Genomic DNA, 26,471 nt, shown 5'->3' on the forward strand with positions numbered 1-26,471 from the left:
TCTTCTTCTCTCCCTCACCTCCATTAACACCCGCTTCGTATCCACCAGAGAGCGGCTAGATGGCTTTTTGTTCCTCTGTCTTCTGCTTCCAGGGTCTTCCCTTTCATTCCTGGCAGCTTGAGGAAGTATGAAGTTTCATTTATATTCACATTTTGAAAAAATAAAAAGAACTTGCACAATTATAAAACATAGTACAATGATATCAAACAAATCTGTGATCTTGATAATTAGAATTAATTAATTATAAATGCAAATGTGTAGATGATTCTAGAAAAAAAATAAGTGGTTCTTTATCCTATCAAAGAATCTTTAGTGAGCTTGCAGCTTGATCCAATCTGGTCAGGTGAAACTGTATTATGGTTTCATCTACAACATTAGCCTAAATAGATAGAAGATAAGATAATCAGCTTGTTAGCAACTTTCAAAACTTGGTAACTTTTTGGATAATACTTTTCAGTCCCTTTCCATCACTTGGCAGTTAATTCAAGTGGTATTTTCTCTCAATTTCAGCTAAGATGCTTACCAAAGAGGACATGTCAAAATCATAACTCATACCCTGGCTGTCTTAGGCTAGTTAGGCAATGTAGCATGGTGGTTTGCATATAGGCTGGGCTGGTAAGTCCCGCAAACGTGGGTGTCAATCCTAGTCTGGTCACTTACTACCTGTGCAACTGTTATGGGTTGAACTGTGTCCCCCCCAAAAAAAGATATACTCAAGTCCTAACACCTGTGACAGCCCCTGTGACTGTGACTTTATTTGGAAATAAAATATTTGCAGACACCATGAAATTAAGATGAAGTCATTTGGGTTGACCCTCATTCAAGGTGACAAATGTCCTTATGAGAAGAGGGAAGTTTGAACAGAGACGTGCACATACAGAAGAAGTCTCAGTGACCACAGAGGCAGAGCCTGGAGTGCTGTAGCACAAACCAAGGAAGGCCACGCGTTGCTGGCCACACCAGGAGCTAGGAAGAGGCAAGGGAAGATTCTCCCCATTTCTCAGCGGGAGCATGGCCTTGCTGACACCTCACCTTAGGGTATCTAGTTTCTAGAACTATAACAGAATACATTTTTGTTGTTTTCAGCCCCCAGTTGGTGTCACCCAGTTTGTGGTACTCTGGGATATCATTGCACCCCGTTTGTGCTGTGGTATGGCAGTTCCAGGAAACTAATACTGTAAATCTCGTAATCTCCATCTGTGTAAAATGCAAATCACAATACTGATAGTAGTCCTTCCCTAATGAGTTTATTATGAGGATTCCTGAGGCAGACATACATCACTTTCTTTGCACAGTATCTGGCACACACACACACACACACACACATACACACACACATACACACACACTGTATACACACACACATATACACACACATACACACACACACACACGAATTATGGACTGAATGCTTGTGTCTCCCTCAAAATCATATGTTAAAAACCCTACCCACTAATCTGACAGTATTAGGAGGTGGGGTCTTCGGGAGGTAAATAGGAATAGATGAGCTCGTGAAGGTGGAGCCCTCATGAATGGGATTCATGTCCTTCCCCACAGAAAGGCCCACATGGCAGGCAATGGAGCGTGGCCGCTTGTTGACAACCATGTAAACGAGCCTGAAGTGGATCCCTCCCTAGCTGAGCCTTCAGAAAACTGCAGCTTCAGCTTATACCTTGATTGCATCTTTGTGGATCAGATGCTCAGGACATGTTGGTTTTATTAACAAATGTTTGTTATTATCAGACATAAACAGCTGAGGTCCCTGCACTCCAGGTAGTTATAATGTTAGGTCTCATCCATCCACCCAAGATTTCAACCATTTCTAGAACATGTCTACTTTAATATCTCTAGCTAGACAACCAATTCTAATTTTGTACTTATTAATTTAGGGCTATAAACATTTCATAAGAAACTTGCCATAAGTAGTTATAAAAACATTGAAGTGTAAGGAAGGAGCTATTAATCTGAGCATTGGGCATTACCTTGATATCCTCTTCACTACCCAGAAAATTGTTAAAGAGAACCTTTCTTGATTAGCAAGACCTGAGCCTCCTGTAAGATCCGCTGCCTTCCCATTTCTCTGGATTCTATAACCATGGTTGCTCTGACAACCCCAGATCTAACGCGTTTAATGGATAGAATATGTTTCCTTTCCTATGCTTCTTATTTTCTATGATTTTTAAATTTTCTAAAATAAACATGCATTATTTTAATAATTTAAACACATAAGATACATTGTTTCATACTCAATGCTACTTTCAAGTAGAGACTGATAGAAAAATATAAAGGAAAAATCACAATGATATTTCTGATATATATTTGTAGGAGTGTAGTATTAAGCTACAAAATGCTGAGCCCACAATCTGTTTCTAGATGAGCCGCGGTTTCCTTATTTGAAAATGATGCTTAACAAGGGTGTACCTCTCAGGACTATTGTGGAGACTGGATATCCTATGAGGGCCTATCACAGGGTTTTTCATGAAGTAAGTGCCTAGCTTCTCACTTCTCCTCCCTTTACATTCCTCGTAACTTTTGAATAAATTTCCATGAATTCAAGAAAAAAACACAGGATTTGCTTGTTGGTAATGTTATCTGTTCTGTTTTGTTTTGTTTTTCCTGAATCACGTGGAAGGTAGCTTCTGAAATGTCTCCCAGTGAACCGTGCCTTCTGGCAGTCACAGTCTTATGCAATTTTCTTCCCTTGGGTGTGCACTGGCCCTGGTGACTTGCTGCTAAGGAATAGAATTCAGCACAAGGGATAGGAGTTCACTCTGAGGTTGGGTTACAAAAAGACTATGGCTTTCATTTTGCACAGCCTCTCTTTCTCTCTCACTTTACTTGTTCAGCTACCACACTGTGAGCTGCTCCATGGGAAGGTCCACATGGCAGGGAACAGAGCGTGGTCTCTTGTTGACAACCATGTAAACGAGCTTGAAGTGGATCCCTCCCGAGCTGCGCCTTCAGAGAACTGCAGCTTCAGCTTATACCCTGATTGCAACTTTGTGAAAGACCCTGAGCCAGAGGCACCCCACTAAGGCATCTGGATTCCTGACCTTCACAGACTCAGAGATAATGAACATTATTGTATGAAGACAGTCAGTTTTAACATAATTCCTTGAGTAGCAATAGTTAACTAATGCAGATCAATACATTTCATGCAGTCATTCTCTACTATTTTTATTCTAACCCTTCCAGATGGCAACAATAAACAGTTATACTCCTTTTTGTTACACACATACTCTTAGATAACAGTTTGGTATTCTCACTCTCGTTGCCCCTTAGACCTGCATTCTGCAGAGGTCTAGCTAGATGCTACCTGTTGATAAAGCAGATGATGCTTCTTTCCTACGAATGCCCCATGCTGGTCCTTGTCTCATGCCCTAATAGAACTCATGTCCCTGTGAAAGCTCTCTCAAAAACTATCTTTTCCCTGAAGGCAATGAGTGTGTAGTGCCCAAATATGGAGGCTTGTGCAGGTGTGGGATGCCACAACCTCAGGATGGAGTGGCTTCCAGGAGAGTCCGTATAAGTGAAGAAGGGCTGTGCTGCTGAACTACCAAACCTAACGACGATGTCAAGAAATCCCTGGGAAATGACAGCAAACTGTTGCATAGGAGCAATTGGGAATCACTTCTCCAACCAACACATAAATGACGAAGCCCACTGATTTTTAAAAATCTACTGTACTGAGGCCAGGTGCGGTGGCTCACTTTGGGAGGCCGAGGCAGGTGGATCATGAGGTCTGGAGATCGAGACCATCCTGGCTAACACGGTGAAACCCCGTCTCTACTAAAAACAAAAAAAAATTAGCTGGGTGTGGTGGCGGGAGCCTGTGGTCCCGGCTACTCAGGAGGCTGAGGCAGGAGAATGGCGTGAACCCGGGAGGTGGAGCTTGCAGTGAGCCGAGATCGCGCCACTGCACTCCAACCTGTGTGACAGAGCGAGATACCGTTTCAAAAAAACAAAACAAACAAAAAAAAAACTACTGTACTGACGTATGATTCATGTACACAAAGCCATATCACTTTTAAATTTGAATCCCTCCTATGTTCACAAATGGAAGGGAAAAAGAACAATGATTGTATAAAAGCTTTTGCCCCAACTGTCAAATATTTTACTTCTACGCAAATAATAATAATTATAAATAATTTTGAAAAAAGGGGACAAACTACAAAAAAATGTAATGAGTATTTTTGGTTTGATTGAATTAAAAGCAATAAAAATAGAAGTTCACTCAAGTCATTGTCACATTTAAATCATACAGCCACAGTATCTATGTGTTAATGTCCTAAGAGGCAAAATTGCCAGCAATTTATTCATCAGGTAATACAGGCAAGTAAAAAGCAGCTTCTTAGGCTAAATATTTCAGTTAACTATTGTAAAGTACCCATGCAATAATACACAGAACTCGAAATCATGCTGATTTGGTTGTTGATGTCACTTTGGACTCCAATACCAAATGTCCTCTGGCCATTTCCTCCTTGGTAACAGCCAGGGCAGTTCTGAAAGTACATCCTTCCTAATTTTCTTAGAACTTACAGTGTTTGTGATACGGTTTGGCTGTGTCCCCACCCAAGTCTCATCTTGAATTGTAATCCCCATAAACCTTAGATGTCAAGGGAGGGACCCGGTGGGAGGTGATTGGAGGTTTCCCCCCATGCTGTTCTCGTGCTAGTGGGTGAGTTCTCAGAAGATCTGAAGGTGCTACAAGGCAGCTTTCCCTGCTCTTGAATGCTCTCTCCCACCTGCCACCATGTAAGACGTGCCTGCTTCCCCTTCTGCCATGATTGTAAGTTTCCTGAGGCATCCCCAGCCATGCAGAACTGTGAGTCAATTAAATCTCCTTCCTTTATAAATTACCCAGTCTCAGGTTTTTCTTTGGAGCAGTGTGAGAATGGAGTAATACAGTTTGTTTTCTTAATTTTCATGTCTGAGCACAGAACAGAATTGAGAAAAATTATACGTAGGAAAATTTTCCCATAACTATTCCTTCGATGTCATTATATTCCAATGGCTAGCAAAAATAAGGTGTGAATAACATCACAACCTCGTTGCTGACCTTGAGAAGCAACCTGACTGCAAAAGTCAAGACATGCCCGACTGGTGGAACTCAAGGCCAGTGAAAAAAAGAATGATAGAGTCAATGACTGGGTGGTTAAGGAGACATAAAGAAACCAGCCATTTGAATGTGTTCAATAAATAACCTGCAAAAATTAACCCATGAGCCACAGTTTGATCAGCTCCTGATGCTGTTTGGGGTGTTGAGACAGCCCCTAGAAGGGAACTGGGCACATGCTGCATTGTTCATGAACTGTCTGTTTTATGAAACTTGGACCTTGAGATCTTGGCCACTGCTGCCTGAATGATGTTCCCAAATTGTATCTGGTCAGAGAGGAGAGATGGGGATCTCCACATTCCACTACATTGCCATTCATTGAGCAGGTACTCCACAGACGAGTTCAGTCCTCTTCATATAACTCCTTGTGAGTCATTTCCCAGAATAAGCCCAGGCACTTTGCCAATGTATTAGTCCGTTTTCATACTGCCATAAAGAACTGCCCCAGACAGGGTAATTTATAAAGGAAAAAGGTTTAATTGACTCACAGTTCAGTATGGCTGGGGAGGCCTCAAGAAACTTAAAATCATGGTGGAAGGCAAAGGGGAAACAAGGCATCTCCTTCACATGGTGGAAGGAAGGAGAAGTGCAGAGCGAAGGGGGAAGAGTCCCTTATAAAACCATCAGATCTCATGAGAACTCACTCACTATCGTGAGAACAGCAGGAGGGAAACCGCCCCCATGATTCAATTACCTCCCCATGGTGTCTCCCTTGACACGTGGGGATTATGGAGATTATAGTTCAAGATGAGATTTGGGTGGGGACACAAAGCCTAACCATATCAGCCTGGTACATGGGACAAGTCTTGCCATTTCTCTTCCATAATTCCTTTTTAACAATTGGTCCTTGCCCAAACCTAACTTCTTTCTGGGTTGCCTGTTTTTATATTTCTATACCTTTTTGCCCACTTTAATTATCCTGCGCATCTAAAAAAGTGTGCACAGCCACCAAAATACGTGTGTGTTTTCTCCTAACTTACAATTTCACAAGCTGGAAAGGCACTTAGGAACTTCAGTTTTAACATGTTTTCAGTCTTTGACATAATAAAACATATGCCATATACAAATGAAGTTTAGCACTCAAATCAGCTAAAAATCTTCCTACATATTATTAGAAAGGGTGATTTCATCAGGCATGTTTCTTAAATCAATATGCAATAAAGTCTAAAGTGAGGTCAACCCGTTTAACAATTGACACCCCCATAAAAATAATAGGGATGAGGTGGGAAGGGCGTAGGTCTTAGTATTTATTATGTTTCCATTAATATTCTGCAGCTCTGTGTAGCTCTCCTGGGTCATGGTTTTCAACTCCTCCAGGGAGTGAATTTTGAAGCTGGAGATGTGCAGAAGGAACACAGAATTTGCTCTCAAGGTTCTAAGGTGATTACTTCTCTCTGCTTCTTGACAAATCCATCAGCTCTTTCCAAATCTAAAAAAGAATCAGGGATATGCCATGCTTTGGGAATAAGGTGTATAGTTTTTTTTTTTTTTTTTTTTTAATAGGTAATACCTTTGTGTGTCATTTATCAGAAAATGTAGGTATTGAGTCAAGAAATGTTTAAAAATCACATATTTTGCTTCCTTGTTACTAAATATTAGATATTATGTTACAATATAATAATTTTTAAAGTAAGCATGGGATGACTATTTTACTAAATTTAAATAATATGTAATATCAAAGAGATAGTTTTTAAGGGAGTCTTCAAATATCTTTACAAACGGTCACATACTTGAATGTATGTGTATGTAACATAAATATAAAATATACATATGTATCATTGTTCTACATTAAATGGGTACTGGACATATTTATAATTATATCTAGATCTATATATCCACCAATTCCCTCTTCTGGGATCCCATAGCATCTTCTGTCTACCATTACATTAGCTCTGACTATATTGTACTATCACTTTCTATTTAAATATTTGTCTTTCTCCCTTGACTGCTTATTCCATGAAAACAGAACCTGTGATTTCTTTGACTGTTGAATCCCCAATGATTGATACAGTGCCTCATATCCAATAAGTGTGGATCAAGAGTTTGGAAAAGAAGCACGGAGTGATTCCAGATTTATCAGTAATCATACAATGATTATTGAATCATACAATGATTCAAAACCCTGAATCACATAGGCTTTTGCCCACTTTAATGATTCTGCACATCTAAAAGAGTGCGCATAGCCTCCAAAATGTGTGTGTGTGTGTATGTGTGTGTGTGTGTGTGTGTGTGTGTGTATGTGTGTGTAGCTATTCACAGGAATATTGCCTGGGGGCAAGCACTGGAAGGAGGTTCTGCTAATTTACAATTTCACAAGCTGGAAAGGCACTTAGGAACTTCAGTATCAACATGTTTTCAGTCTTTGACATAACAAAGCATACGCCATACACGCTTACATAGGATACAATCACAGGATTCGGGGTTTTGAAGGATGTCTTCATGGTTTAAAACTTTAAAGTGTTCGCATTCAGAAGATAAAAATACTAAAGCTCTTCCTGGTTTTCTTGACGTTCCCAGGGAAAATGCTTTTTTTTTCTACTAGCAAGTCTCTATTCCTTTAATAACGTAGTATGAGTGCACCGTTTCTGTTATCTACTGATGTGTAACAAAGTACCCCAGAGCTTAGTAACTTAAATCAACCATTTTATTTTTCTCATAATTTTGGGGAGTCAAGAATTTGATAAGGTCTTGGCTACAGGATCCATCTCTTCTCCATGTAGCTTTAGCCACGGGGATGCTGGGGCTGGACGGGTCACTTCTGAGATGGTCTCTTCACTCACATGTCTACTCCTTGTGTTCTTGGCTCTCCTCTCTTCTCCTCGCCTTTCTTCTCCACCCCTCCCCTCTCCTCTCCTTTTTCTCCCTCTCCTTGTGACATTTCATTCTACAGAGTCTCTCCTTCTGACCTGGGCTTCTCACAGCATGGAAGCCTCAGTTTGTGCATTCCTGAACTTCTCAGACAGTAATTTAGGACTCTAAGAGCAAGTTTTCCAAGACACTCAGGCAGAAGCTGCAAGGCTGTTGTAACCTCGCATGAGAACTACACTGTGCCCCACTTTTAACACCTTCTATTGGCCAAGGAAGTCACAGAGTCCACCCTGACTTAAGGGTTGGGAACATAACACTCTCCATAGAAGACAGGTTAGAAAATTTCTGGCCATCTTTAATCTACCTCAAGACTCATAAAGAAGACATAGGAATAAGTTCTCTCTTTTAAAACACTTGAGTATATTTGCTGAACCAGAGTTGGGCAAATAGCAAATGCTTCATATATTTTTGTAGATTCATTAATTAATTAAGAAAGAAATTAGGAGAAATATTTTCAGTGATGTAGTATGCCTGCTATTAACAGTCCTTATTTTAAATGGGTAAATAATTTAATCATGCCAATATAAATATTATGTCTTGCATGCTTAATGCAATTCTTCTTTTAGGCAGAAAAATGCAGCAGTGGAAATATATTTAACTGTGGCCCAAACTTTTCAAACTACATACATGGAGTTTGTGTTGAAAATGCAGATAGACGTTACTTTTTTCAGAGCGTATTTTTGTTTAAACATCCATCCTATAATATAGTTTTTATAAATTTGAAATTGGGTGATATTATTAATTTGAAGACCAAACCAGCCAAAATTTGATTATGATCAAAATGAAATTAAAGGATGGATAAATAGTTATTCTCATCAAACTAGACTCCAAATATTTAATTAAACTCCAAGGCTTTTAACCAAACATTTATTCCCTTAGACTCTTTTCATTTATTCTTACAAAAATCCACACATGTATAATTCATTTTTACTTTACTCAGCAAAATGTTCTTTTGTAACGAGTTGCTTGATATTCAAAAGACTTCTGAGTCTCTCAATTCTATTTCTGTCAAAAACAGGAAGTTGACTTTTGCCAAGAATAAATGAACTTGAATACAGAGTTTTAAATGTGGTTCAAAGGATGAAATCTTCAAATCTCAGGCCCATTCTGATGCTGGCAAGACCTTTCTCCTGCTCAGACTATGAAATAATAATGATGCTTTTAAACAATTAAAGCTTTGGGTTCCCAAAAATCTGAATCTGTTGCTAAATGTCACTTAACAACAGGATCTTATTTTTATCTTTAGCAAATATCCTGGGGCATGTATAAGTACCTGGGACAAACTGCATTACAGATTTAAATTTGGGATGAAAAAAATCAATATTTCAAAGTATAACAGGAACAGATTCTGTAAAATGAACACAAATCAGATACTGCATTGGCTAACTTCCAACAAAGAAAGGACACAAAAAATAGAGAAAGTGAAGTGAAATATTAAATCATAAAATAAAACTTTTCAGACATGAAAACTTTGAAACCTTGAGTCTTGAAACCCTGGAGTCTTAACAATTTAAAACCTAAGAGAAAAAAATCTAATTTAAAACTTTTAGTGTTGGCTGGGTGTGGTGGCTCACGCCTGTAATCCCAGCACTTTGGGAGACAGAGGCAGGCAGATCACCTGAAATCAGGAGTTTGAGACCAGCCTGGCCAACATGGTGAAACCCTGTCCCCATTAAAAATACAAAAATTAGCTGGGCATGGTGGTGCACAACTGTAGTCCCAGCTACTTGGGAGGCTGAGGCATGAGATTCACTTGAACCCAGGTGGTGAAGGTTGCAGTGAGCCAAGATCACACCATCGCACTCCAGGCTGGGCGACAGAGTGAGACTCTGTCTCAAAAATAAAACAAAAAAAAGTTAGTGCATGGCGCTCTTTTGTCATTCAATTTTTTGAAATAAGTGACATTAAATACCAAATTGTAATTGTTTGGATGAATATATCTAGAATCTGTAATTGTAGCAGAACAAAGAATATAAGAGTTATTCGTGAGCATTAACCAAGCACCTCCCAGATGCCGGAAGATATTTTTTCCAAAGTGGATTCTTATATCTTCCTCAGAAACTTTCAAATGGACTTCTTCAATCTGATCCATTAATGCAATTACATTTTCATTTTCCCATTTTACTTAGTGCAAAGTCAAGTTCAAGGAAACTCAATTACATAGCCAATTGTTAGAGCTCCTTCAAATCAGGTCTAAACTAGCAACATATATATACATGCACGGTTCAAATAATCACATTCTAGAATCACCATTTATCTAAATTATAGTGTGTGAATAATGAATAGTTTAAATTTGGCTTCAGAGGGTAGAAAATATTAGGGGCCAGAAACAGTAGGTTTGAGAAATATGTACATGGTTGTGAACCCAATCATGCATTCTTCCCTTAGTTACTCCAGGCCTGGGACCAAAGACAAGTAAACAGAAAGAGAAGCAGTACTCATACGTGTGTGTGTGTGTGTGTGTGTGTGTGTGCACTACTCATAATCCAGATAAGATCTTCCAGGTAAACATAAGCAATTGAGATCCAGTTCATTTCATCATTGTTTATTCTTTTATTCAATATTAATGTCCACCAAGTGCCAAAAATGGCATTAGAAATGTTTTTGGCAGAGACCATTGCTGCCCACTGAATATCCATAACTCTTCCATATTTCCCAGTAGTTCCACCATTCCTTGAAGTGTCTGAGTTCTTCAAGGTCTGTCAAAAGAAAATGTGAGCACTTGTGTTCTGGGGCACTTAGTAGTCAGTGTGCCTCCTCCATCCCTAATTTCCCTGCCAGGGAGACTTGGAAATTCCATATTTTTTTCTATTGCTGCTATAACAAATTATTACCAGCTTACTGTCTTAAACAATGCAAACTTATTATCTTACAGTTCTAGAGGTCAGAAGTTCAACATGGGACTTCCCCAGCTAAAATCAAAGTGGCAGCAAGGTTGTGCTCCTTCTGAAGGCCCTAAAGGAGAATCTATTTCCTCCATTGTTTTCAGCCTCTAGAGGACATCTGCTTTCCTTGGCTTGTGGCCCCTTCCTCCATCTTCAAAGCCAGTAATGGCAGATCAAGTACTTCTCACATCACATCTTTCTGACCTTTCTTTTGTAGTCACTGCTCTATCTGATGCATGTGAGAGAGGTTCTCTGTTTTCAAGGATTTATATAATAGGATTGGGCTCACCTGGATAATCCAGGCTGATTACCATCTCAATGTTTGTAAACTTAATCACATCTACAATGTCCATTTTGCCATGTAAGGTAATATACACACAGGCTCTGGGAAGGAAGAGTGGCCATCTTTCAGGACCCTTATTCTGCCTCCACAGAAGCCATATGGGAAGATGCTGGGATGCAAGATAAAGGGGGCCTGGATCCCTGAATCACCACATGGAGAACAGCCATTATGCACCCATATTCAACTCTGAACAACAAGACATAAACTTTTTAAAAAATGTCCATGCTGTGAGATTTGGGTGTTATTCTGTGTGACTGCTACCATCAATCATTCTAACTAACATGGTGATGGTTAAGAATTTGTTCAGTTTTGTTTTAGCTTTATAGCTAAACTACAAGGCTGGACTAGCTGGACTTTCCATTCCAATAGATATAATTCATATGCATTTGCAGAAATAGTGTCTCCCTTGCCTTTAAATCCCCAACCGTTAATAGAGAGCCTAAAACAATACATTTTGAATGGCACTGAATGATAAATAAGCAAAAACAAGAAAACATATAACAATAACAATGGAAAATGTTGACAACTGAGACACGTAGACCTATTTTAAACAATTCTTTAAGTGAAGAGGATCGTCTTGGTCAAAGGCTATTGTTCTTTCCTGGGCTCATCTGAGGCCAGGATGTCTTTCCTGGGCTGATCTGAGGCCAGGATGTCTCTGGAAATCTTCCCCTCCCACTCATCTCACGCTCAAGCTAGCCATTCCACAGAAGGAGCTCCAGGGGAGCAGGATTTTTGTGGTCCAGGCCTGTGGCCAAAGGTTGAGCCCTAAGAAAAATGGACCACTAAGGAGCACAGTGAGAGCAAGTTTTGTCATCCATCAGAAAACAGTGTAGACTTTGGAAACAGCTCTGAGTACAAATCAGAGCTCAACCAATTCTTAGCTGTGTGGTTATGGGCAAGTAACTCTGAGCCTCTGTTTCTTATCTATGAAACAAGATAATAAGCCTGCCTTGGGAAGGTGATATGAGAATTTCATGGAATATAACTGATATAGCACAGATTCAGGCACAGAATGGACTTTATTTGTATTATTCTGAGTCAATAGGGAAATTCTGAGAGAAAAGCAAGAATGGGTTTAGTTTATCCTTCTATCCTGATAAATTCACCTAAAGCTTTCTCTAGATCTGAAAGTTTAGGAGATGATTTTATTCAGGCAATATGTATTCTGATTATATTATTTTTTTATCCTAGCCACCTAGCCAGACCTAGAAGAATTTCAAGATCAACACTTAATTGTAAAACTTTAGATGGAATAATCATGTAGATTTTTTTTGTTTGTTTTAAAGCCCTGTAATAAAAAGAAAACCATTATCATCGTGTATACGGTGACACAAGTACTTAATTAGCGGAATTTAGTAAAACATTATTTCTTAAGCTGAGATTAATGAGCTTTCAATGTATGGAAACAAGTTTTAAAAAATAATCAATGAGAATTATTTGGTTTTATTTATCTTCTAATAGTTTACTGCACATATTCTCAGTTCCTGTTAGGAGAAACTAAAATATTCACTGTCTCATTTGGAAAGAAAGAAACCATCTAAAAAGAAGCCAGCAAAATCCTTTTATATGTAACATGAAGATTCGAAGAGGCTATAAATATTAATTTCAAACCAAGATCACTCAAACAGGAGTGCTCTCAAAGTGATATTGCAAATAATTTCAAGTTATGCAATAGCTCAAATGGACAAAGAACAGGAATAATTTACTATTTGCCACATGCAATGGACAGGCTGAGTGAAACAGCATCGGACAGACAAAACCCATTCAACTATGTCAACTTAGATTGATCCAAAGGATTCCAGTGGCCTGCTCAGATTGTTAATGACCATGAGAGCATACTTTCTAAAAAATAAACTTTGTATTTTAGAATAATTTTGATTTACAGAAAAGTTGCAAAGATAATATATAGTTTCCTACACCCTTACCCACTTTCTTCTATTGTTAATATCTTACATAACTGTGGTACGTTTGTTACAACTAAGAATGCAGCATTGGTAGTTTCTAGGAACTGAGTCCTCCCTTTTATTTGAATTTAATCAGTTTTCTTCCTGACATCCTCTTTCTGTTCCAGGATAGCATCCCACATTCCATTTGGTCATCACTGCTCCTTAGTCTCCTCTGGTCTGTTACTTTTCTAAGACATTCCTTGCCTTCATGACCTTGACAGTTTTGAGAAGTACCACTAAAGTGTTTTGTAAAAATCCCTCTATTTGCTTTGCCTCACACTTTTCTCACAACTGGAGAGGGGTTGTTATGGGTCTTGGGAAAGAATGTCACAGAGAGGAAGTGCCCTTCTCACCACACCATATCTGGAGCACACAGTATCAACACGGCTTATCACCAGTGTTGTCAATCTTGATCACCTGGCCAGTTTTTCCAGGTTTCTCCACTTTAAAGGTAGCACAGCAGTGACTTTTCTCCATCTTTCCATAATCGACTCTTTAGAAGCAAGTCACTAAGCCCAGCCCACTCTCAAAGGGGCAGGGAGAAGATTTGGCTCCACCTCCTGGAGATAGAGACATCTATTTACAACTGTTCCGGAAGGGAGATTCCCCGTTTCCCATTTGTGTATTTATTTATTCAATTGTTTGTTTATATCAATATAGACTCATAATTTATATCGGTATGGATCATGAAATGTATGCTTTGGGTTATAGTCCAATTCTATGTTATTTGTTTTCTTGCTGAAATTGCTCCAGCTTTGGCCACGGAGAGTTTGTTCAGGTTGGCTCCTAGGCCCTTTTCTGTGCCCTCAACCTTTTGTTTTTCTGGCACTTCCTTACTTTCTGTAGTTACAAAGCACTCCAGGAGCATCTTGAATTTTCCCTGTCCCAGGCCTAGAATCTATCATGTTGTTATCTATTTTTAAGAATGAAAGAAAATTATTCCCTTTAACCTAAAAATGGGCAAATTCACAGATATCTCAAAATATCACTTGTGTTTAGGTTTGTTAGAGATCAATGAAGTGGCTATTTTGAGGAGCACTTTTTTTGAAGAGGCATTAGCTCTCCTAATGGAACTAATGACATTAGATATTATAGGTGTCATTAAAATTTAGAATCTGGTTGGATGACTGATCCATGTTTGCCACTCTGAATATTTTAGTGACAAACTTGTAGCCAAAACATCTGCATTTATATGTGGGTGAAATTAGGTGTTCTCCTGCCAAACCGAAGGATAGGTCTCAGCTGGGGTAGCTCCTACCAGAGAGAAATTTACATTGAGTCTGGAAGGAAAGGGGCTTCAGTTGAAATATCAGTTGGGTTATGTCTGTGACGGTGTCTCAGGATGAGATTAGCATTTGACTCGGACTCAGTAAAGTCAATTGCCCTCCCCAATACAAGTGAGCATCATTCAGTCTGTTAAGGAACTGAAAACAACAATCACTTATTGAGTCACAGTTCTGTATGTTGGCAATCTGGGCGGACCTCCGTTGGGAGGTTCTTCTGCTGGTGTCTCCTGGGCTCAGCCGTGTGATCATCCAATGCCAAGGAGACGGAGGGAGTCATTTGTGTGGATAGCTTTACAGTTTGTGTTTCCAGTCTGTTATAAGAACTGACCAGACCTTGTTCCTAGGATTCTCGAAATACATCTGTATACTTCCAACGATATTGCCTGAATCTTTGATAATTCAAGTGAGTTTCTGCTCCTTTAGACAAAACAATGACCAAGAAAAGTTTCTTTAAGATTCTATATTAATGTCTGTATTATTTAGAATATGTATTATCTGTCCTTCTAATAACAAAACTCGACATCCTGGTGCTTTAAAATAACAAAAACACAATTCCTGCTCATCCAGTAGAGGCAGCATTGGACGCTCTCCCTGGCGTCACCCAATCTGTTAAGGAAATGAAAACAGCAATCACTTATTGATTCACAGTTCTATCTGTTGGCAATCTGGGCGGGCCTCGGCTGGGAGGTTCTTCTGCTGGTCTCTCCTGGGCTCGGTGGCATGACAGCAGTCAGCTGGTAGGTAAGCGGAGTGCAGCAGCCTGGTCTTGCCTCATGCACCTGTCTGCTGCTGTGACTGTCAGGGAGGCCCTCCTTCCACATGGTCTCTCATCCTCAAGAGGCCAGCTTCTTGCCCCCAGTATGTATTTAACTTTTGAGTTTTGTGCTTTCAGGGCCAGTGTTTTTCATCTCTGGATTTAGACCACAAGTCACATAGAGGCTTGTGCTTTTGGACAAGTAACTTCACTGCTCCAAACCTTTGCTATGATGATGAAAGGAGAACAGATACAAACTACGTAATGCAATACCTGGCAAGTGGAAAGTCTCAAAAACCATCAGCTACTACAATGAGTATTGTTGTTGTTGTTGTTGTTATTTTTAGTATTATTATTAAATCTAACACATCCCTTCCCCGCAATGAGGTTAGGTGTGATCATGTGACTGACTTCTGGCTGAAGGAATGTGAGAAGAAATGACAAATAGTTCGTAAGCCTGACCCAGGAAAACATCTCTGTGATCCTCTCCACACTTTTTCTCCTTCTTGGTCTGCCAGCTGGATGACACAAAAATCTAAAGAGAACTGGGGGACCCTAAGGAATCAGGAGCCACAAATTGGAAGGGTCCTGGGTCTCTGTGTGTACCTGTGAAAGGTCATTCACTGACCATCCACATCTAGTGCATGAGCTGGAATTATATTTTTATTATTTTAAATCACTGAGATGTCGAGAGTTTTGCTATTTGAGGGACAAATGATACATATCCTAATTAATACAGACATTAAAATGGAATCTTAAAGAAATTTTCTTGGTCATTTTTTTCCTAAAGAAACAAACTCACTTGAATTATCAAAGATTTGGGCAATATAGTTGGAAGTATGTATCTCAAGAATCCTAGGAACAAGGTACAGTCAGTTTTTATAACAGACAGGAACCACAAACTATAAAGCTATCAACAAAAGTTACTCCTTCCGTCCCTGGCAGTACATGGAGGCTTATTTCTGGTCCCCCCTACTCCTCTCTCTTTCTCTCTCTCTCTTCCCCCCCACTCTTTCTGTCTACAGACTCTCTCTCTCTCTCTCTCTCTCTCTCTGCCTTTCTGTCTACAGATTGGCTTGCTTTGCTTCTCAGGTTGTGCTAGAGACCCTCTCAGAGAAGATGATTGGCTCAAGCTGGGCCAAAATGTACTCCCTGGTCCAACCAGCTGTGACTAAAGGGCAGAGTGACCTTACACAACAGTCAGTTCCCATAGAAAGAAGGGGAGCCCCCCACACTTGGCTGGGCACGGTGGCTCATGCCTGTAATCCCAGCACTTTGGGAGGCCGAGGTGCACGGATCATAAGGTCAGGAGATCAAGACCATCCTGGCTAACATGGTGAAACCCCGTTTCTACTAAAAAAAAAAAAAAAAAAATTAGCCGTCTGTGGTGGTGGGCGCCTGTAGTCCCAGCTACTCGGGAAGCTGAGGGAGGAGAATGGCGTGAACCTGGGAGGCGGAGCTTGCAGTGAGCAGAGCTCACTGGGTGACAGAGCGAGACTTCGTCTCAAAAAAAAAAAAAAAAGACTATATTGTATTTTTAAAATAGATTTTATTTTTTTAGAATAGTATTAGCTTCACAGCAAAATTTAGGGGAGGGGACGGAGATTTTCCATATACTCCCTACCCCACAACGCGCATAGCATTCCACTTTATCAATATCCCCTACCAAAGTGGTACATTTGTTACAACTGGTGAATCTAACTTGGCATATTATTATCACCCAAAGTTCATAGTTTACACAAGGGTGCACCCTTGATATCCCTTGGAATTGTACCTAAATCATTAAGATGTTATATTCTAGGCTGTTGAAGCAATATTTATCACTATATCATCCACCAACAAATTTTAGTTTTGTGCTGTTGAACCTCACTCAGATACACGGTGGAACGTCTCATTGAAATACTTGAAATTTCCTACTGGCCTTGACATTCAGACAAGAACAATGTGTCAGAAACCCATCTCATTACTTCCAGGTAATAGGATTCATGCAGAGTGTTTGCAACACACTGTTGTTGTCTTCATGCAGAACAATGCTATGTGGTAAGCTTTGGAAAGTGGATATCTCCCGGGTTTACTTTCAAGCTCCCTGTTGGAATGATTTTATACTTTAGCTCTCAGTGGGAATCTGCTTCCAACTCCCCAGCTGGATTGCTTTGCTACATTAGGGGCCAGTCAGCAGAAGCTGTTTATCTCTCAGAAGAGTATGAACTGTTGTTTCCCAATACACTTAGTGCTCCCTTTTCAGAGACATAAACTGTCATTTTCAGTAAGTAATTTCTATTGAATGGCTGGTGCCAGATAACTGAGGATGATAACAAGGATGAGATGGTTGCAATGAAAAATTGTTAACATAACATGTGATGGCCCTTCTCAGCAAACTAACACAGGGACAGAAAACCAAACACCATATGTTTTCACTCATAAGTGTGAGTTGAACAATGAGAACACGTGGACACAGGGAGGGGAACATCACACACTGGAGCCTGTCAGACGGTGGAGGACACAGGGAGGGAGAGTATTAGGACAAATACCTAATGCATGTGGGGCTTAAAACCCAGATGACAGGTTGATAGGTGCAGCAAACCACCATGACACATGTATACCTATGTAACGAAGTCACACGTTCTGCACATGTATCCCAGAACTTAAAGTAAAAAAAAAAAAAAAAAAAAAAGTGATGGTCCATCCTTAGCTTGCACAAGCCAGGATGACAGAAATGACACCAGAGAGGGAAGCACCACAAACTGATTAGGGAGAGTAATTCCAGGGGTCTTTTTCCAGAGATACCTCCCTGTTACTGAGCAAGGGACAAGGGGTGGGGAGGGAAAGGTGACACTGATTGAAAAAATACCCAAAGATGGCATCTCTTAAAAAGGACTGAGGGTTTCTGCCTCCCCTTAGATTGGGACTGTGAATATAAGGGCAGATTTGAAATGGAATCAGGAAATTAAGACATATCCAGAGCGGGGAGAGCTTTCAGAGAGTCTGAAGTTGCTGGCCAAGACTGAGGCTCAGGGAAGGTCAGAGCCCTAGAAACTGGCCACCAGCTGCAGAGACCCATGAGATATCTGGACCCAAATGGCTCAACCAACCATGTAGCAGATGGAGGACAGTGAGCAGAGCAGGAGGTTCGGGAAATCTCAGCTACCGTATTTCCATTTATCAGTTGTCCGTTGTGTGTTCTTTGCTATTTTTGACTTCTTTTCTGATAATTTTGTGCTAGAGAGTGCTGAAGATTGAGAGGCCCAGGCCGTGCCTTTCACATTCTTCAGAGGGTCTCAGGGTGCCCGTAAGTGCAAGCTTGCCAGAAAACTAGCAAGAGCACCCATTTGCAGCACTTACCAAAAGGAGAGGCACTTTAGTAAGGGCTGCACATCTCCACCAGAGCCCAGGAAGAAAATATTATCATCATTACATTACAAATAGTGAAACCAAGGCTCACAGAAGCTATGGTACTTGGAAAACCGGGGACATGAATCTTGTTCTCTATAACTTCAGAGCCCACCTGTAACCACAGAAATCTGCTTCTCCCTAACTGTATGGGATAATCAAGGAAGGTACACTCAACTTTTATTGCATGAAGAGTTCTGATATGGTCCAAGAATCAATAGCTGTGTATTTCTTGCTTCTTTGTTTTGGCTTGAGACACTTTGCGGAGGAGCTGACTTTGGTTGGAATGGTTGGGTCAGATAGATTATTTCAGAGCTAAGCAGAGTTCTCAGAGATGCACAGCCATGGCATTACAGGCAGCAGCATCATGACCACAGGTAGGAGCATGAGGGTCAGAGCCTGGTGCAGCTCACGTATGAACTCCTTCTAGGAGCCTCAAGTTTTGGGTGCATCTCAGGAACGAAAATGGTCAGCAGAGCGCAGATACAGCAGCGGTAGGCGGGACTGGGGTTGTCCCAGGCTTCAGAGCAAGGAGCTTCCTGCTCCCATGGTGCTGAGCTTCAGATGCGGTTAGCAGGAAGCACTTACTGCACAATGTGGGGGAAGGGATGACGGCTTGAAGGAAGCAAAGACATCAGGAAGAACTGCACTGTTCCAGTGCCTTTGGGATGCTATTTTTCAAAAGAAGCTGGTTCCTGCCACCCACCCCCGACATTTTGAAACTCAGCAGAACCAACATTGTTGGCAAACATTTGCTGCTGACTCTCTGAAAGGCTATGTTGTTATCTTATCAACCCGGCTGACTCAGAGAAACATACGTCAAGGCGGGGCAAGAGTCTAGTAGATTAGATGGAATCTGGGGTATTCCCCAGTTTGGGGTTATGATTCTAGGATGACATGATGCCTGTTGATGTAGCCCGCTGCCGGGCCTGGTTTTGGGAGCCCCTGCTCCCCAAACTCACTTTAGCTGCCATTATCCAGGACTATAGGTGACCATTTTACCTCAGAGTCTTCCTTTTCCTGGGAGTATCCCTGTGGTCCCTGCCTCCTGGACCTCTCTGTGCAGTGTTCTTGGTGTCTAGTCATTTATTGCCATGGACTGTACAGAAGACCTCTGTGTGCACCTTTGAAGTTGTCTAGACCACTCCCATCCCATTCTTCCTTCAGTCACTGGAGTTTATGGACAATGCATTGTTACAGAAAACCCATTCCTGATTTCTTTGGAGTCCGTGGGTTTTAAGAAGCAAATTCTAGCTGGGCTAAGAGCCTGCAAGGGGAATTAGCAGATGACTAGAAGTAAGTCAATTAACAGATCTTATTAGAACATGGTCTTTGTAAGTCATCGATTGTCTCAACCAGCCACAACTGATGTGGAAGTTCAGCCAACACCTGCAGACCGCTTAGAGTACATCACAGAGCACAGCTGCCAGGGGGGCTTGTCCACTGGATTTGGGCTGCCTGGCCTTTGTGTGTCACCCAGTGGAAGTGAAGCCCACCCACGCCATGAGTTGCTGAGCCAAGTGAGAACTGCCCCATGGGGATACTCCTACTCTTGGCCAGACATCCAAAGCATTCCTAAAGTATGGGCGATGATGCTATGGAAGTGAGAGTATCAGGAAACGGGGCTTCTGCAAGAATACACGGCGGTTCAAACTCACCATGTTACAATTGGGAACTTGCTCAGGGCATAAGTCCACCTATGCCAGCTACAGGCAGGCACCATCACCCTATGCAAGGGTAAGCAGAAGAGGCATGGGATTGAAGTTTAAGCCTAGAGCAGACAGGACTCCCAGTGACCCCTGGTTCCTACATCATATACATTATGCTCCCAATGGGGGACTCAGGAGGAGCAAAGCAATGGTGCCCTGTGGGCGAGGCTGTACAAGGGACATCCTGGGGCAGAGGCAGGATGGCTATAGGCTGACGAGCAGCAGGGCTGCATTGCCGGTGAGATCCAACAGGGCTCCAGGAAAGGTCACTGTGTCTTGTCTATGCATGGGACATGCAGTGGCAGGCTTTGGCAGCTGTGGACATCAGCAGTTAGTGCCGACAGAGCATCCTGTGATCAATTAGGATAAGGATGTGTTCGAGAAGTCAAGAGGACTCAGAGAAGAAAAGGGTACCTGTATCCAGGTATGAGGACCCCATTCTACCACTGCCCTAATGACAACATAGGCCACCCGCTCTGTCTAGACGCTATCTTGAAAAGAAAAACTTGGCTGGCCAAGGGATATGGGGCAAAAGGGAAGGAATTAGAAAAATTAAAAATTAAAAAAAAACTTAAAAATATTGGCATTTTCCCAAAAGAGGTGACATTAATCCAAAGTAAGACTATGTTGTAAGTGATGTACATTATTAGGCAGTTGTGGCCATCTAGAATGATGCTGCCCAATATAATAGCCCATAGCTGCATGTGACAAGTTAGATTTCAATCAGCTAAAACTAAATAAAATAAAAGATTCAGTTCCTCAGTGGCAGCAATCACATTTCAAGTGCTCGTAGCCACACGTGGCTCTCGGCTACCATGTTAGGCAGAGCAGATATGGGCCATTTCCATCATCACAGAGAGTACCACTGGACAATGCTGGTCTAAAACACAAGCCCAGGAGAGCAGGCCTCTTCTCTGTCTTATTCACCATGGTATTTGTAGGCATCTAGAGAAAGCCCAGCACATAAATGAATATGGTCAAGATTTTTCCTAAAGTACAGCTCTTTAAAATATGGTCCTCATCAATCTGTCCAGACTTTGTTTCTCATTATTTATTCATTCATTAAACATAGATTTATATTTACTGATGTGCCAGGTGCTCTGCTAGATGCTGAGGATGAAAAATAAGACATAATCCCCATCCTCACAGAGCTCACTTCTACTAGGAAGACAGCAAATCGGGTAGACAATTGGTCCACCCAATAATTACAGCTGGAGAAAAACACTATAAAGGAAAGAAACATGATGGAAAAGGCCACAAATAGCTGCTTCGATAGAATAGTTGGGGAAGGTGCCTTCCAGGGGACACTCCAGTCAAAACCAGAAGCTCCTTGAATCCCTCTTCCCAGTCTGTCACAGTGGGTGGCACCGAAAAGTAATCAATCAATAGTAGTTAGATGAATCACTGAGAAGGAGAGCCGGGTATTCAAAGGATCGGGGAAGGACATTGTTGGCAAATTGCGTCTGAAACCTTTAATGTGAGACTGAACTTGGTCGGTGTGAATAGCAGAAAGAATACCACTAAGCCTGGAGCAGAATCAGCAGGTGGGAGAGAGAGGTGAGTTGAGATTTGAAGTCATATGGGGGTCTCTTGCTTGGGGGTATATAACGTGATGTATGTTTAAATAAGACCACTCTGGCCACTCCACAGAGACTGCACTGGGATGGGGAACAGGTAGCAAGAGCAGAAGCAGGGAGTTCCACAGGCAACCTTGGGCAGTGCCCAGCGAACAGATGATGGTGATGCCAGCTTGGAGCTGGCTGAGAGCTGTCAGCATGAAGATGTGGCCACGCCCCACTCTGTGTCAATCAAATTGGACTTAGTGTCTCCAAGGCTATTCCTGCTCTCCCTCCTGTTCTGCTTCCCACCTCCCTCCCCACTTCTCCCGCCTTGGCTTGGGATGCTTTTCCCTCTCATTTTCACTTTCAAAATTCCACCTTACCCTTCAATGCTCTCAGAAGTTGTCTTCCCCCTTGGCAAAGTCTTCCCTGATTGTTGTGGCCGGATATAATTTGCCTGTGCTTGGAAACGTTACAGCACTGACTCTATATGCCATCTGCATATGCAGCATTTAGCACACTGCCTGAACTCTGATTGAGCTTGGTCTTCTTACTGCATGGCGAACCACCAGATGACTGGGGCCTCATAAACATCTTCCTGTACCCTCTTTCAGGGTTAGCACCTAATGTACTATCTTACATATGAGTACTCAAATATATTTGTTGAAGGAACAAAGGACTGACTGTCTCTGTGTTTGCTGGTGTGTATCTTTCTCTTCATTTAACATCTTATTTTTATTTGCATAACCCCACTTCTTTGAATATCATTTGCTAACCAACTCTATGGAGGAAATACAAAACTATTCTTTTAAACATAGGATCTGTCCCTGGTGGGCTGCACTTGGCAGCAGCAATGGTCTGAAACCTCCAAAGGCTTGGTAAGAGCTGTGGGGAAGTGCAAAAAGTGTTCAATTAACTCTCGTTACTCAAAGTAAATGGAGGTACTTAAGCCAACAGTCGTATATTCTCAATTGCTCTTATGACCAGACTGTGAACTCCTTAAATACGATTTATTCATCTCAGTTTGTGCAACATGGCATGTGCCTGGTGCACAGTAGGCTCTCCAGACATGTTGGTTGAATGGATAAATTATCATATGAGCACTGAGCCTTCTGGTGGGCCCACTTGGAAGGCAATAAACCCCATGGTGGTGGCTCACCCCAGAATTAGGGGTCCTCTGAGAGGCAGGTCTCACCACCATGGAGAAGGTAGCACCACCATTTTACTGCACAGTCTTCCCCAATTTATATGTTAAAAGTGTGCAGCAAGTAGATAAAAATGCAAAGATAAACCTGATCAATTGTTTCTGTCTTACCCATCACCTGCCACCACAGAGAGTCATTGTTTTCTCTCTACTGCCTTCATTCATCTTTTTCCTTGCCCTGGAGCCATTTTTCAGGGTTCCTGGAAAGGGGCCACCCTCCTTCTCTCATCCGATCAGACCAGAGGACACCATGATTTGCTCTTTTCCCTTTTTCTTCTTTGTTTTCTTTCGTAAAGACTTTTCATGCATGTTATTTGTAATTATTAGTACTATGTGTTTTTTGGCATTAGCTTAGAGTGTCTAATTTGTGGTATCTTCCAGTTCATTACTCATAGTCTTGATTTCAGGAGCAAAAATGAAAGGATCTCTAGGCAGGATGCTGCAAACGAGGCTCCATGTGCAGTACGTATTTGGCCCAGGTCTTCCATGGGTATTCTAAGTTTGCTACCATCCCTGAAATAAGTGCTTCCCTCCTCCTCTTTTTTTCCTCATGGTGACGGGAGGGGAGGGGGTTCCTCCTATTTTCTGCAACTATTTACTTAAGCAGGCATCAATAATTCAGGATACCAGCTCCCTTTCTGAAAGCCCAGGTGAGGGCAAAGGGCTTAGCACCAGGCCAGCAGCTCATTTGCTCGCTCCTGCAAAACTCCACAGAGATTGCACCAGGCTCCTGCCTGGCCAGACCTCAGCCACACTTGAAGACAGTAAGCATTGACTCCAGAGTTCAGATCTCCTTTGTTTTCTTTCCTTAGCTACCTACCAGCTTCTCTGAACCTCTGAGGATGCCAGAGGCCATCTCTGGAGTGAGGTCTCTCTGTCGGTTTTGAGCTGCAGCATGCCACCCAGAGCAGCCTCTGATCCCAGCCTCAGACCCAGGCCTCTGAAACCAGACCAGGTAAGGAGGCTTTGAATTTATTGCTTAATTTGACAAATGTTTTATGAGACTCAAAGATGAAAATGTGGCTATGACTTAAGAGAGGCAGAATTAAAGCCTGAGCTGTACTTTCCTTATATCTAAGGTCTGGAAGGAGACTGAGACGTGGTCTTACATCTGGGATATGTGTAAGTTTCAGGACTGCAGGGATCTATGTAAACAGGTATTTAAAGCTTCTTCCTCCTGAAATGATTCAAGGTGCTGGGTCTCTTTGTTCTGCAACTGAGTCTGGTTTCTCCAAGCAGTCCTCAAACATCTCTCCTTAAGTTCAAAATGTCTCCTTGAAAATAAGACCTAACTGGTCTGAGACATTATTTGGGATTTCTAGTTCAAACTGTGAGAAATGACTCCTACTCCCAGGATAAAGGCACAGGCATATTTGTCCTTCTCTGCCACCCTTTCCATCCCCCAGCCCTACATGCCCCACTCCTACCTTCAGCTGGGTCACCTGTAACCTCTGACTGGGGAGGGTCATCTCTATTTTCAAAAATATCCAGAGAAGACTCAAGAACTTTCCTTGATATCTCCACTCCCTTATGCAATGATCCTCACCAGCAACACAAACTTCTTATACCCCCAAACATTCATACCACTTTTGAGAGCTCGTCCTCTCTTTCATCTCTCCCGAACAATCAATGATGGATCATTTGCCACCATTCTTCTGATATTCACACTTTTCTTAACTCGAAGGCGTTTTACAGTTGTGTTTATAGTTCTGCTTCCATGACCTCTCTCCCGAAGTTCCTTAACTAATCTTTCCCTGCCCTCGGACTTTGTCTAATCCAATGTATACTGCAAACTATTGCCAGTCTAATCTCTCTATGACAGTTCTGATCAAGCCATTCCCCAACCCATCCCACTCCTGACACCCTACCCCCATCAAAGGCATGGCTGGTAAGTGACTTGAGTGAGATTGCTCTAGGAGACTCAACTGATATTCATGCCTTATACTGAGCTCTCGAAATTTTCCGAGCATCTCTTTTGCTCTCTGGTGTCTCCACCATTCACCTCATAAGACTCTCTCAATCCAGCAGGCTACCCTCCATTCGCATTTCTACCTGTCAAGATCCTATCCATTCACTGAGTGTCACAGGAGAATAGCAGTTTATTACATAGGGTCCTTGGCCTACTTGCTCATAGCAGGTCTAGTTGGGAAGACAGACACAAACACAGACATTTGAATGCATACAGTGCTTTGGAGGCTGCTGTGGGGACAGAGTATAGGAGCCCTTAGCCTTGTGGAGATGATGTTTAAACTGCTTCTTGCTGGGCAGGAAAAAGTTGGCCATATAAAGAAGTTGGTGGAAGGGTATTGTAGATAAAGGGAACCACATCAGCAAAGGAAACTAAAAAGTGTTCATTAGAGTGCATAGTATGTATGTAGTCAAGATAGGCCCAAGCCATTATCAAGAACTTCCCACATAGCAAGAAGGCTTGGCACCACACTCTTTGCTTGGCCTATCTTGTTTCACTCATCTCATTCCCTGTAAAGTGGATACTGTTAGCATCGAAGCTGTTTTATAGATGAAGACACTGACACACAAAGACATGGAGTAACAGCCAAGCTCACACAGATAGCAAGTTAAGTGTGGAGCCCAGCTTTGAACCCAGGAATCTGACTAGGAAAACTGAACTCTACATAGCTATTCCTCTTCAGGTGAGAAGGTAGTTACAGAAAAAGGTCAAGATGCCTTCAACGTTCTGTAGTTAGTGGGTTCCAGGTCTGGCTTTGCATCAATTACTTGAGCCACAGAGACTTTCTGGGTTTTAGTTTCTTCATCTATAGCTATGTTTCTCAACAGGGAGTGACTGTACCCTGCCCCCTGCCCCGGGGCACATTTGGCAATATCAGGATACATTTTGGATTGACATAGTGGAGGTGGGGTTGGGGGAGTGCTATACAGCCAGTGGGCAGAAGCCAGGGATGCTGCTCAACATTGTGCAATGGACAGCAACAGGGCCCCCACCACAAAGAATGATCTTATCCCCAATGTCAACAGCGCTGAGGCTGAGAAAACCTGCTTTATGGAGGAGGCTTAAGCCACACACATGCCCCCCACATCACTGACTATTCTAAGTGTTCCAGGAGCTAACGTGCAAAAAACTCCCGTGGCAGAAACTATTGGCTAAAACTGCAAAGTTCCCAAGGGGGACCTGATCCTCTTGGCTGGATCTTCTTTGAGTTTACTTCAATGACAAGATCCACGTCCTCCACGAACCCCATGTTTTCTTCAAATAAAGTCCTGCAGGGCCACGTGGCTGCCTGGGCTGCTGGCAGCAGCTCCTCAGCTCCCACTGTGCTGGGTTTTCTCTTGGAGGTTGCACCCCTTCCCATGACTGTGTTTCATCTCGCCTGTTCCTGGCACTGCCTCTGACAGCTGGACTTATTGAGAGACCGGGCCCCAGATGAAAAT

Source organism: Trachypithecus francoisi, unplaced genomic scaffold (genome assembly GCF_009764315.1).
Source record: "Trachypithecus francoisi isolate TF-2019V2 unplaced genomic scaffold, Tfra_2.0 Lachesis_group14, whole genome shotgun sequence".
Classification (NCBI taxonomy): Eukaryota; Metazoa; Chordata; class Mammalia; order Primates; family Cercopithecidae; genus Trachypithecus; species Trachypithecus francoisi.